The 11,788-nt window shown below is 41.4% G+C and overlaps 1 protein-coding gene across 4 annotated transcripts in view; it reads right to left on the reverse strand.

Moving 5' to 3' along the window:
- The window catches only part of CHRM3 (cholinergic receptor muscarinic 3), a 285,044-nt gene extending 273,520 nt beyond the window's left edge, over window positions 1–11,524 (reverse strand). For 2 of the 4 annotated variants that reach the window (XM_074580023.1, XM_074580025.1), the window contains exon 1: window positions 11,199–11,524. The gene's annotated coding sequence lies outside the window, so the exon portion shown is untranslated. Of the gene's footprint in view, window positions 1–10,450; window positions 10,567–11,198 lie in introns of those variants that run through there. The other 2 variants (XM_074580024.1, XM_074580026.1) reach the window with 1 other exon arrangement.
- Between the last annotated feature and the right edge of the window lie 264 nt (window positions 11,525–11,788).

Genomic DNA, 11,788 nt, shown 5'->3' on the forward strand with positions numbered 1-11,788 from the left:
AGCTAACCAGCAGAGGAAGAAAAAGAGAAAAAAAATGTAGGGGATTAGAAATGCAGAAGGGAAATAATAATCCTCAAATGAAGGGTTCTGGCCTGGTTGTTACTCTGAACTAGGATCAGAGGAAAAATATTGCTTAAGCTTATCTTCACATGAAAATAGCTATGCATATTATAGCTTTAATCTCATTTAAATTAATATAATTTAACCGCTGCAAATAGTTTGGGGATATTTATTTCAATTTATTTTGCTTAAGTTGATTAGGACAGGCCTTGAAGTATGTTTTGCACACGTACACTCCACACATTGTTGGCCAAAAGAAGACTGACTGGCCACATATTTCTAGAATTTATATTTCTGTTTCATTTTAACTAAGAGATGGCAAAATCTTTAGAAGAAAAAAATGGGAGGATTTTTGAACCAATGCTACTGGAAAAACTCAAAAAACTGTTACAAAGAAAATAGACAAGCAAAACCGAGAAAAAAAATATACTTTTCATTGTCCAAGCTTAAAAAAAAAAAAGAAAGAAAAGGAAAGAAAGTAAAATATAGGCTGAAGTGAAATCTCAGTTTGTCCAAATCCAGAACAAAACAAAAAAACCCCAGCCTTTAGTATTAACAGTGCTAGGTGTCACCCCACATCTTTAAGTAAGATAGAAACACAGCCAGATTGTGTATACATACAACCATTAAATTTATGAACACTTCCATAGTGCTTCCTCTTAATGGTTTACCTTTTAGGTTTAACCTTTTGCATGGGCTAGCCAAGCACGATGCATCTAGTCATTGCTCTTAATCATTAATAATCCAAGACACTTGGCATGAGAGTTTGGGAGGAGTGAGGGAAGGGCATCAGCACTAAAGTTTTCTAGCATACACATTCAGGGCCAAGCATAACCACTAGAATTCTCAAATTTCTTATAGAAATTTTTCTTTATAGGACTCCTGTCAAAAAAAGTATGGTAACTATCTTGCATTCCCCAAACTGCCATTACTAACCTGGAACTGGCCATGAATTAGGTACAAGACTTTCCATGATTCATGAAGAAATTTAATTAATAGTTTAATATTGTACATTCAGCCCAGTTGCCAATGAATCCACAAAGCCTTGCATTTGCTTACACTTAAATCAGGAGCAGTAGCATCACCAACTGAAAAACCCAGTGAAGGGAAATAGCTGCTAAGCCAAAAAACAACCACCACCACAGTTTCAAACACATGGTCAATAAAAAATTCTGAGTAACTGAAAGGAACAATCTTGAAATTCAGTTTTTTGGTATGTCCAACGTTAAGACTCAGAAACAATCTCCTTATGAGACTGCAGTGCCTGATTCCAACTACAAAACACAAAGCAGGATTGAAGTCATGCAAGTCAAACAACCACAACAGGCTCCAACACAAGCATTCTCAGAATTCAACTGTTCTTGTCATATAAATCAATACACAATGCAAATAAATTCTTACCCATCCCATTACGTAAGCCATATCAAGGAAATGTTCCCACCTTATAAAAACAAAAGGATAAGGTTCTGTGTTTGGTTTTTTTTTTTTTAGAGGAACCTTTGCTCTTCACAATAGCTATAAAAACAGTAACTACAGGGAAATTTAAGAAAAGTAGAAGCAAAACTGTACAGCTGTTGTAAAATGAATGTGTTATTCCCAGAAACAAACCAACCAACATATCACGTGAAATAAGTTCATGAGATCTGACACAGAGAAAGTTATTGGTCACCCATATGACTCATTGTGCCACGGGAAGTTTCAAACTGATACAACAAGGATAAGACCTCTGCCAGACATTTAGCTACATTAAAAAATAATCAGTATGTTACAAGTCATTTCACAAAAGTTTTCAATTTCAGTATTTTCTTCTTGGAAACAACATATCTGATCACATTTATCTTTAAGCCTCCATTTTCTTAACTTGCAAACACAACAGCAAGTTAGAATTGTGTATGTGTGCTAATGCTGGGGGAAATAAAGTAGGCGAGATGTGCTTCTTTGTGTACTATTTTCTTCCAAATGAAGTTCAGTTGAGATCATATCTGCTTTTTTAGACCTCAACATCTTCAGCTATATCCTGGATCTTAATGGATCTCCTGATTGTTGCTGTCAGCCTACAAGAGTCACATAATCCTCATTCTTCCATTTCAGACATTTAAAAATTTGATTTTACCATACCCATAATTCAAGAGCTGCTCCTGGCAGCTTACAGCAGATTTGCTCACAAGTGCCCTGAAAAACTTCAGCATGTAATGCTTCACAGACGTCCTGCATTCCAAGTACCTATTTACTAGACCACATTTCTGGATGGCACACTCAACATCCGCTTACTAAAATGAGTGGCTGAGAGTCCTACATCTATTGTTTTTTCCCCAACCTAATTCAAGCAAGTGTTTAATACAAATCTACAAAAGTAAATCCATGCTTGCTTAGCATTCCTGAAGAGAAAGTCTTGCCAGAATCATGGTTGTCATTTTACAACTTAACATTGTTATTTGGGGAGGAGGCAGGGAAGCAGACTAATATACACTAGTAAGAATCATGCTATCTATTCAGCTTCAATATTTTATTCATGGATGGCAATACATTACATTGAACACAGAAGTGAATATGACAAATGACATTTTTCTTCCTTAAACTGAATGGAAAGGTAAACAGCTTTAAAACTCTCTTTGCAGCTTGTAAGAATAAGCTTTTAATGATGGATCACCTGGGTTGTGCTTATAAGAAACAGCTTTTATAAAACATGATCTTCAGAATCATAGTAATGAAAATTAGATTTGAATTAATAATTTAATGACATTTTTACCAATAAAATAAACATCCGATACCTTTGATCACTGGGTATGAACCTAAAACCTTTATATCAGCACAAAAAACTCATCAGTTCCCAAAGAGTTTGGACATTAAAGAAACAGAATCACAACAGTTTTGATTCCAAATTCATACAAATTTGTAACATAGCTTAAGTTCTATCCATGACATCCAGCTCAAGGTGGACGCATTCAAGCTAGCATAATTGCAGAAGAAAATCAGAAATTTCTAGACAGACTGCAGCAGAAAGTGACCACATCTTACGCAGTCTTCAAAGACTAACTGAAAGGTTTCTATGTATTAAACCCACTTGGTTGTTTGGTTTTTTTTTTTAAATCTCCTACTGTTTTTTAAGGATGAACAAACCTACTGCTATTTTTATAAACCTTTTTTCAATCTTGCTTGCACATTTTTGCCTCTTTAGCATTCCCTTTGGCAAACAAACACATCTTTCATTGAGTTGAGTGAGAATGAAAATTACTGACTCAGTAGTGAACAGTATAAACACCGTCTGCTTCTTATGAAAAGTACAGTTCATCTTCACAAGTATCTGCACCTTCCATGTACTTGCTTTCACAAAGCAACTGAATTTTTTGAATGGAGATATGGAACAGGAGGAGAAGTAATAGTCACTTCTATTTTTATTTGGAAGCCTTAGTAGCATGATGCTTTTTCAGTAAAAACTGAAAAGGACATATATGACAATTTGAGACACTTGCCTATGACTATCTATCAACAGGCAAATCAAACACCATCTTGAGTTTTGTTGATATATTCCCTTATCACACTGCAGTTTAAGACCAAGGAAAAGCAGAACCGACACATCTGCCTACCACGTCATCTCTAGCCAGTAGCTACCGAACCGCAGTTTCCAGAAATGGAGCTACAAATTATCCTCATTGCTTTTCTATTTATATTAGTTCCCTTTGCATTGTACAGTATTATTTTTAGCAACTATTTCCTACAGCACAACCCTTTACCCAGAGAGTTGTAGTCCTGTAAGCTTCTCTTGCACACACATTTGAAGGTTAGCCCATTCAAGTGTCTGCTTCAACGTAGAACTTTTCCTTTCTTTCAACGGTGTTTTTTCTAAAGTCATTCTTTGTTAACTTTTTTTACACGGTATTCAGACACTCAAGATCATCTTTTTCTGTCTTCCAGAGAAGCTCTGTGTCCTTTCTCTTAAGGGTGAACTTTCCCATCTCTTTCCACAGGAAATCCAAGATAATTTTATACAAAACAATAAGCAGAAAAACAATACAAACAAAGAAATTTGACAAACAACTCTATCCCCCACCAAGCCCCCTTACTAGATTTAAATCTCCCTGAATTTATGTCAGCAGCTCTAGACCCAAGATGGGTCTCCAACTCTCCTTTCTTTTTTTTTTTTTTTTTTTTTTCTTTCAACGCTCCTTAAGAGATACCTTGTTAAAGTGACTTTGCTCATTCTCTGTTTATTGGGAGATGTTTTCTGCAATAGATATTTTAGAAAGACATTTACATACATAAATATTCCAGGGATCATTTGTCTTCCAAGAATGCATGAGTCCACACAGCGACCCCTCCTTGCCAGGAACCTGCCACATCCTTGCCAGGATCTCTGCCACAGGTACCTTCTTCTCTCAGCACCAGGAATCATGTTGTTCCATTTTTCTGGGTCTTTTACCCTCTCCCTCCTTCTTTTCTCTGCCCTGTACATATGCAAGGGTCACAGGCTCCTGAGATATTCCCTTCAGACTGCTCTCCTACACTTGACTATCCTCTTCATTTCCTTAATTTACAGTTTTCTGTTCTTACCCTTCACTTGTTCTTATGTTCCCTTCTCGCACAGCCTTCTTCCACTGCAATCAACATCCTCAGAAACTCAGGTCCTCCTAAAAGTGTATAAACTTTCACTACCTCAAAATCTGTCACCAACAATAACACCAATCATGGACTCGCAGTCCAAGACTATTCCATTTTATTTCACTGTTCCTCAGTTATTTGGATATCTCATCTGTTGATATCTCCCACATATCTCATACCTCCTGGTTTGTGCATTTGTGTGTATATGGACAACTTCCCCTGTCTGCCTGTTATCAAGAGAGATGACAAGGTAAAATGCAAATAGCAGTCCATTTCGATGAAAGAGAGAACGATGCTTCAGCTAGCGAAAAAGTAGAGATAAAGCACTACCTAATTTTGACTTTGTAAATTTGGATTGTTTGATGTCCAGTTAATCCTGAATCCTACTTAGGGTTTTCCTGCACATCCACTGTCAGGGCTGAAGAACAGCCATCCTTTGAGAGAAGATGCAGCAGTTTATGGTGAAACCTCATTATCAGAGATAAAAATCTGCAGAGTATTCCACAGGGTGATGTATTTTATCTTGGAGGAGACACAGTGTGCTGTAATTATTCTGTTAGAAGCAAGTATGCACCTTTGTGCAGCAATTGGAGATGATTAATAAAAAGATAATTCTGAAAATGTTCAAGTTCTGTTCTTCCATGACAGTTTTGAGCATCTGTATTACTCCTCCTCTTTTTGAAAGAAAGTTCCTTAATCCTTTGAATAGTTTTTACTATTGTGCTTAGTACATATTGAGATTGAATTCTCCTACTAATTGTCTGCAGTGAAGTTTGAAAGGATTTGTTGCTATAGCAATACTTCGTGTTGATTCAGAAATTAATGATAAAAGAAGTGGCAATTAGTACTATTAATTTTTACTAGAGAAACATCAGAGAGTGCTAAAAGGCTTCTAGCCAAAAAATAGCAGTAAGATAATGGATATTTCATGCTTCAGTATGTGCAGCATGAATGTTGCTGCCTTAATACCCCAAGATGGGCCCAGCCTCTGTTGCATTTCAAGAAGACATACAAGTGCACAGAGATCTGTCTGCTTTCATACACAGTGGTACCCTGGGACGAGCTCCTCTATATTAGTACAAGGAAGGGGAATTGAATACTTTTCTCTACAGATTTGACACTGTTCTTTCAGTGTTTTGCAGAGATCTTTCTTTCGCATTTTTAGGGAATACAAGTATGTTGCTTCAAGATAATGACCTGCTTGCTCTCATTCCTGAGTAACAGCTGTGAAGCCGATAAGTGTTTTCCAGGTTGTACGAAACCAAAAGGAGTAACTAATATTCTACACTAAGGCTTCTATTATCTCAAGAAATTATTTGGTTTTGTTGCAGACCAGTACCTTCTACAAGGCATTTAAGGTTTTAGAGAGAATCGTCATTGTTTTTTTAGGCTTGACTTGCTATTTCAATCCTATAAAGAATAGTGTGGATCTACATAACTGTTTATAATGCAAGGCTGAAGGAAGTGAAATGCTTTGCTTCTTCAGTGTAAGTTTAGTAAGATTTTTTAAAAGTATGATTTGACTGCCTTAATAATTTATTTTCTGCCACTAGAATCACACATAATTACTGAACTTAACAAATTTACTTATTTCATAATGAAATGATGGACTTGTAGAATAGTGGCAGATTGCCCCTCAGAGCTATTTTGTAAATCCTTCTGGATGATACATAGTGTTTTTTTCCCTTCAAGATTGTCAGTGTTATTTCCTTTAGATGCTACAGATGATACCTCAGACCTTCATGCAGGAATGTTGGAAAGATTTCCTGCAAACCATTAATGCTAGATGCTGGAGAGGTCTTCTCCTGCTTAGATAAGGAGTAAGTAGGCTTCAGGGCAATGCATGTTGTCACAACTCAATCAGACCTGGAAAGAGGTCCCTTTACATCTCACATGAAGCTCTAAGGCCCACGAAGAGCCCTATGCATCTGGCTCCAGTACACCTAATGCTGTCAAGTAAGGCAGTAAGGGACAGAATGGTACTCATGAACACACGTAGAGCTAAGCAGGCAAACATCACACAAAACAGCACGACCATAGGCACTGAGATTAGAACATTTTCTTTAACAGAAGTGAGGCACATCAACAGAGGCATGTCACAGAAATTCCAAGCTTTTTTTTTTTGTTTTTTAAACTCGTTCTCCCCCAAATTTCTTAATCCTCTATGAATTTATAAATAAGAGAGAAAACTCTAACTTTTTGTATTATAAGCTTTTACATGTCACTATTAATCTTTTTCCATGGGGATATACTGGGAACACAGAAGGACAGATTATCATCTACATATGGTGAGAGAGTATTCTGATATGTCATCACACTGCCTTCTCACTCAGAGGGGGAAAGGAAAAAAAAAATAATCAGAAATACTCATTATAGAGCAGGATTCCATCAATTGTTGAATGTAAATGGACAATCCTGAACACATTCAATATCCATACAAGAACTTGCTACAAACTAGCAGAGCAACCACAACCTCCTGGAGATCAACACCAGGCATAATGCTCACAACAGAGACCTGGCAAATTATCAGATGGTTGGTCTGCACAGAGCTCTGTGATATGAAATGGCTAAATGAACAAAATCCTGAATATGCTTGCAGGAGAGTTTTCTGAATTAAACAGTTAGGGTTTTGTTTACTCCAACTTCAGAACGAAAGCACAGAAAACAGAGGAGGAAAGGTAATGGCATTGACAAGTGGCTGCATTTTCACATCATACCCAGGAAAACATTTTCCCATTATCCATACTGTAGCTTTATTATTAAATATTTCTCTGTAACTATTTCCATCAAGATTAATTTACAGAAGTATAAAACTGCCTCTAGCTCTCATTTCAGCAACTAAATATTTATCATTTGTAATATAAATTACATCTTCTGCTTTTGTTTTTCCAAAAATTTTCCAACCATAGAAAAGACCTTGCCTTCAGTTTGCAAACATTTAATGAAGAAATTCACTTAAGCCTACCTTCCTTCACACTAATTGATGCCTCCACCATGAAACCATATACTCTGAATAGGTGACAGAGTATGTGGTTTCATCCTCTCCTATTTTACACACAGTAATTTCAACAATTTACATTCAGGACAACAGCTTTTCCTTGCCCTCACTGAATCTCCTAGTGAGACTTGCATGTAGAAGGTTGTGTTCTGATGGTACTCAACCAAGGCACAAGCAGCAGAAAGTGTTGCAGCATGCTCTTAAAACAAAAATAAGACATAAAAAACTTCTGAACAATCTAAATATGCCACACCAGGCTTATACTAAATTCATTTATTCTGTTTTGCACCCCAAAACCATCAGAAACATACACCCCAGTGTATATTCTACACCACTCTTTGTTGGATAGACTGAGAAGCACAGTTCGCGTGTCAAGAGGTGTAGCTGATATACGCACTCCCAGCATCTCTAACTGACAGAGTTTCACACGTTACAGCCGCCATGCAGTCTAACAAAACTGATGTTCTTCTATCGAAGAAGGACACAGAATGAAGTCATGCAGGATTGTAGCAACACCGTTGAAGGAATTTGCAAAACAGACTAGTTTTGGTGTTACCAGGATCTTTCTTTTCATTCCAAACTTACAGATCCATTTAAACATCTATTACATATTCATAAACTAAGGTACTTAAATATAGCTGAGGATACTGATAGAGATGGCATTGCATATCCTCCCCCACATATTCTTCTTCATACCGCTCCTTAATTTAAAGCCTAATTATATGTCTTCATTAAAAGAAAAGCTGCCGCTACAGTAAGGGATACTAATAATATTAGTAAATTGTTCTATCATATTATGTACTAAACTCAGCAACCATGCATTTACATGCACTGAGCAGAGCTTTCTTTGCCTTCAAATACCTCACACTTTGTCTCATCCTCAGAGCACCACATCTGCTCAGAATAGAACCTCTTCTTAATGGCAAACAAGCCCCAATATGATAATGGGCAAAATCAATTAAGGTCATCTAGATCACTTCAAACTTTCTTCTAGTGTCAAGCACCTTTTGCACCCCTTCCTCTTTGAGTCACATAACACTGAGTAAGCACAGTAATTGCCAGCACAAAGTATGCGTTTAGGCTGTCTGCTGAAATCAAGACTGAGGGAGGAGGGAAGGTATGAACGTAAGAACCATAGTGTTGTAGTATTTATGTAGAAGAAATTTCCACCTTAGTCATCACAAGATTTTTCTTTATCATTTCAGGATTCGATACTTAAAACATTCACAGCACGACTACTAAAATCTAAACACAAATGCAAGAAAGGGAGGTTAGACAGTTTTAAAGCAGCAATTATAGATTTAGAATGAAGTGTCATAAGTGTGATAATTTTTTAGACCAGCTTACAAATTAACCAAGACATTTTAATCCTTAACACTAATACTTAGAACTGTAATTTAAGACCCCATTGAGCACTGTGTTTGTGATGTTTCATATGATCACAGTTGGTTTTCACCACGAAAACTTGCTTCTGAGACTGCTACTCTAAAATATATTGTTAAGTTGTTGGATACAGACTATTTTACTATGAGCAAGATGAAATTTAAATTTCTTTCAGTAACAGAAACAAAAATGGATTGCACTTGACAATATACAGATATTGTGATACAGATATATGAAAATATAAAGTATGCAATCGGCTCCCTCCAGAAAGTTACTATTCAACTACTTTACAATGACATGAATTTGCACCTGAAAGCAGTTTCTGGAATAAATTAGGTCTGGGTTTTGTTGGTTTGTTTGGGTTTTTTCTAATGAAACATGAAAGAATACAAAACTGAATTTCTGGGTTTGCTGTCAGAGCACAGCTGGTATAAGAAAGGAAGAAAACTTGCAACCTGTTTGGATACAGCTGGCAGCAAGTCAGATGAATTTCATACTGGATTATCCCTGGAGTATTTCATTGCTGTGCTACTAAAACCCGGCAAAACTGATAGATCCAAAATAGTCCAAGAGAATGGTTTTCAGTGCTTCCGCTCAAGTCTTCTTCCCTAAAGCTGAAGCTACCCTGTTAACATGCACACGGTACCAAAGTAAAAACATATTACTCTGAATGAGATTCAGCACTAAAAAATGTAATCTTCATATTGCTCTACAGGGCAGTAACGTATGTGTAAAAACTTCTGGTACTAACTATTAAAAAATAAAGGAAAATTAAAAAAAAAAAAGCGAGCAAAACATGAAAACTTTTTAAGACACACATCAGCAAACCCTGCAATACTTCTTCCATGCCATGGAGAATTGCTACCATACAAGCGATCAGCTTGCTACCATGCTAAGGCACATTTCTGAAAGCCAGCAAACTGGGCATGCATTCTAGAAAAAAACAGTGTTACCTACTGCAGTCCTGGTCCAACACAAGTCAGCAAACCAAACGCTGTCAGATTAAATATACATAAGCAGACAAAATAAAATCAATATATCATTCACTGACTTTGAAGTGTATCGGTATGTAAATAAAAAAAAAAGTACCAACATTTCAGTCAATGTAGGGTGTAAACATAGAAAAATATATTGCTTGGGCAAAAACATCCTCAATACATATCCTGGCTTTCGTTTGCTTTTTTTTTTTTAAAAGTTTCTTGATGTGTCTCAGCAACACTGAAGTTCAGTTCTTCTGTCTGTGACGCTTCTATATATGGTCAGCAAAGATATTTGCTGGGATTTGCGTTTTTCCAAAAGTAATCCCAGACAATCAGAATTCTGCCTGTTAATCAGCAAGAAAACTCACACGAGAAGATCCACAGCCCTGCACCCATGAGCCCGTTTGGGTTTGTCCGCCCCGAGACTTACACAGCGAAGGGAATACGGCTAGCCCTGGTTTTAAGTAAATAGCTGGACTGGTTCAGACGCTCCTGTCTGTGGGTGCGCTGGCAGCGCACACCCTGCCCGCTGATGCCTTCGCAAACTCCAGCTGCACGACAGCCCGCACCCACTACAACCCCGAGGAACCTCGTTGATCCAGACAGGAGGAGACGCCGCGCTCGGTGCGTGGGGACGCTGCGGGGGCACCGACCGGCCGGGGGGGGCCCGCGCGCCGCTGCGCGCTCCCGCACTGCCCCGGCGGGACAAACCCGGCAGCCGGCGGCACGTCGAGCCGTGCTCCGGGGCTCCCAGGGCGAGCCGCCGCAGGACGGGACGGCCGTGCTGTTCGGCCGCAGCCCCCGGTCCCAGTGGAGGGGCGAGCCCACGGGCGTGCACGGCGGGGCGGCCGGCACCTCGCCTCGCTGTTCAAGGGGCGTAGCAGCCCGCGGGAGCGGCCACTCTTCCGAGCCCCGCTAGGAGTGGGGCAGCCCCGCCACGGTCCGCGGAGCCCCCCCGCGGCCACCGCCGCCCTAAGCGCAGCCCCCCACGCCGGGCAGAGGAGAAGCAGCAGGCACGGGGCACCGCGGCTCCGCAAGCCGCCCCGGCGCAGGGACCGTCCCCGCAACTTTCCCCGCGGAGAGCCCCGCTGCGCTGCCGGCACGGGCGGCCCCACACACGACAGCAAAACCAAACAAAAGCCCCTCAGACCTTCCCGAAAGGGCGTTTCTCTTCCTACCTGCCCGGTTCACCGGCGACCCCGCGCCGAGCGCTCCCCGCGGCGCCCAGGTGGCGTTAGGAGCGCGCTTCCCACGGGCGGCGCGCCCCCGGCGGCCGGCACATCCCCCGCCGGGCGCTGCCGGGAGGAGGGCGCTCCGCACCCGCCCGCGCCGCCGCCGCACCTGTGCCTGGGCAGCGGCACCGCCTCCTTCAGTCTCGCCCCCTGGGTGGGCGGGGGCGCACCGGGACCCCTCGCCCCGCGCCCGCCGCCAGACCGTCCCGCGCCGCCGCCGCCACCGCCCTCCCCATGCGGCCGCCACGCGACGGGCACCCTGGCTCCGCTGCCCGCCGCGCCGCGCCGCGCCGCTCATTGGCCCGCCCGCCGCTGACCTCACGGGGCTCAGCCCCGTCCCGCCCCTCCGCCCCTCGCCACGGGCCTGGTCCGACCCGGGCGGGTCCCCTGGGGCCGCCCGGCGGGGAGCCCGGTGGCGGCAGCGGCGGCCACCGGGCGGCACCTCCGAGGCGCGATGGCGGGGTGTCCCCGGCGGCCCGCAGCCACCCCGAGCCGGCGGGACGCTGCGGGGGGCGGGCGGGCGGGGATGAGCGGGC

This window comes from Larus michahellis, chromosome 3, assembly GCF_964199755.1.
Source record: "Larus michahellis chromosome 3, bLarMic1.1, whole genome shotgun sequence".
Classification (NCBI taxonomy): Eukaryota; Metazoa; Chordata; class Aves; order Charadriiformes; family Laridae; genus Larus; species Larus michahellis.